Genomic DNA, 3,001 nt, shown 5'->3' with positions numbered 1-3,001 from the left:
TTCTATTGTCATCAAACCAGTGACCCAGATGCTTGTGGTTGATACCAAGTCCGTTCCGTGGAATTACAAACAAGTGATAGTGACATACAAAGGAAAAGAAGTCGAGGAAGAAGTCAATGAAACTGAGATTGACTCGTTCAAGGAGATGTTTTACCCCAGAAGAATTATGAAAGCCAAGCCGTTCAAGGATAGTCAAATGCCAGTAAAGAAATCGGTCACCGAAGAAGAGGCTGAAGTGTTCCTGAAAAAGATGAAAGTGCAAGACTATTCCATTGTGGAGCAGCTAAGGAAAACACCGACTCAGATCTCTCTTTTCTATTTGCTGATACATTCAGATGAACATCGCAGGGCCCTGATGAAGATTTTGAATGAGGCACATGTTCCTAATAAGATCATAGTGAATCACTTGGAAAAGATAGCTAACAAGATCTTCGAAGAAAACAGGATCACTTTCTCAGAAGATGAACTTCCTATGGAGGGTACGGAACACAACCGAGCTCTCTATCTCACGGTGAAGTGCGAAGATTCTGTTGTCTCAAGGGTTCTAGTTGATAATGGCTCTAGTGCAAATATTTTCCCTCTGTCTACTCTGCAAAAGTTGAAGATCAGTACCGAAAGAATCCACATGAACAGTATATGTGTGTCACGCCCCAAAAACCGAGGAGCACGACCGGCGCTCAACCGAGTACACCCGACTGAGCAAGCCTGTTAGGTTTCCTTCTACCCAAACTAATTCATGAATAAATAGGATATGGACTCCATTAATCATACTTAGTAAGTATTCATTAACAATTTCCATTTCATTTCCACTAGCAGCTTAAATCATAATTATCAAAATATTACAAGTTTCATGAATCTTTACCAAACATCAATATTTCTACAAGAATCAAAGAACCCAATCACAAGTTGTTCATCTAAGAGGTAAGGTTCTATACACTAGACTTTAATTTTGAGTTTTGGGTATAAGATGGGATTATTGAGGTATGATTCTTGGGCGTAAAAGTATTATGTATACATGCATTTACAAATTAGATTTTTGGGAAGATTGTTGAACATAAATATGTAATGATTGGGTCGGGGAATGAAGGAAACCTTGTGAAAGAGATTTGAAATCAAGATGCTCAACTAGTATTTGATAAAATGCTCAAATGAGCTAAAACCATGAATACCTTCCTAATTTGTTTTCAATTTTGTTATGTCTCAAAGTAGATTGGGATTTCTAGAATTTCCGAAATGTTGTAGTAACTTAAAGAAAGCTCAAACAAGGTATGTATGGCTAAAACCTCGTCTTTTAGAAATTGAGCACCGTCGTCGTTTGTGTAAATACGGTAAGATTAAAGTTGAATTGTTGTATTGATTGTTGTTTCACATGAAGTTTGGGATTGCTACCTTACATGCGTGAAAGATGTGTCTCAATATGATCAATGTGCTATTCTTGATAACTTGGAAAGGTGCAAGGAATACGAATCATGTATTGAAATGCTTAGACCTTAAATTGAGATTGAAGCTACATACTTTGTGCCATCTATGTGAATTCTCATCTATGCTCACAATTTATTTGCTCTTGTGTGCACATGTTATCTTAAATTACAAATCTAATAATGAAATTGGGAATGATGTGAAATGTGGCCTAGTGCCAAATATATGACGTGATAACTGTGGCCCCAAGTGCCTATAAAATGATATATGTGAGATAAAGATTGAATTGAGATGATTGATGGAAAAGGGAAACGCTTTGGTAAGGCAGCCTAGCCGATCGGGCCGTGATCGGACACCATGACGCACACATGGTGGTAATGTGCTGACATTGAATTCCGGAAAAGGGAAAAAGGAATGGTGATTGAAGTATATGTCTCAATTGAGGCAACCTAGCCGATCGGGTCGTGATCGGACTCCGCTCAAGCTAGCGGTGGTATAGCGAACAATGATGAACAGTATGAAATGCCCCAAACTAAAGGCTATGGAAACATGAGGTAAAAATTGTATGATTCTTTTACATTGATAATGTTGTGATCGTTTAAAGCTTTTGAGTTATACTTGTTGTTTCCTCATCTTTGTATGAAAGTTCTTTCTAACTAGTGGTGTTTAGTTATACATACTAGTGCTATTCGATGGCACTAACGTCCCTTTTGCCGGGGGCGCTATGTCTTTAAATGGATGTAGGTGTTTCTATAGCAGGCAGTGTTGGTCGCAGCTAATGCTGCATCATCCTTTCAGCTGACTTGGCGAGCCTCACTTTGTTTCGGGGTCCTACTTCATCTATTTATCATGTACATTGTATTTTGAGGTATAGTCGGAGCCTTGTTACCGGCATTTCCATATTACATTACTCTTTAGTTGTATTTAGAGGCTTCGTAGACAGGTTGTGGGTTGTGTTTGATATTGGGGAATTGAGTTAGAAATCTTGCTGCTTGGCAAAGATATATAAAACTTGTAATAATTTGATAATTATATTTTAAGCTGCTAATGGAAATAAAATGGAAGTTGTTAATGAAATACTTACTAAGTATGATTAATGGAGTCCATCTCCTATTTGTTCATTAATTATTTTAGGTAGAATGAAACCTAACAGGCTTGCTCAGTCGGGTTTACTCGGTTGAGCGCCGGTCGTGCTCCTCGATTTTTGGGGCGTGACAGCAACACTGGCCCAATCTGCGACAGATCTGCGATCGCAGAGTCAAAAATGCGACAGATTTGCGATCGCATATTCAACACAGGATCACATTTTTCCAGCCTTTGGTAATTTGATCATAACATTGTGTAGGAATATGCAAATGACGAATGGTTTGAAGCGTTGGAAACTAGACTCGAAGTCTTTTCATATGATAGGTTGTTCATCACATAAAACCTTATACATATTTAGATATGCTCGTTCAAATTGTGGACTTGTGAACTCATTTGGAATCTTAGCCAAATACGAAATTTTCCAATTTGACTTAGGCTTAGGCCTTTCCTTGGGCCCCAAAAGGGTTTAGGGTTTAGGGTTTAGGGTTTAGGGTCT

Source organism: Nicotiana attenuata, chromosome 1, assembly GCF_001879085.1.
Source record: "Nicotiana attenuata strain UT chromosome 1, NIATTr2, whole genome shotgun sequence".
In the NCBI taxonomy this organism is placed as follows: domain Eukaryota; kingdom Viridiplantae; phylum Streptophyta; class Magnoliopsida; order Solanales; family Solanaceae; genus Nicotiana; species Nicotiana attenuata.
Note: the sequence above shows the minus strand (reverse complement) of the source record.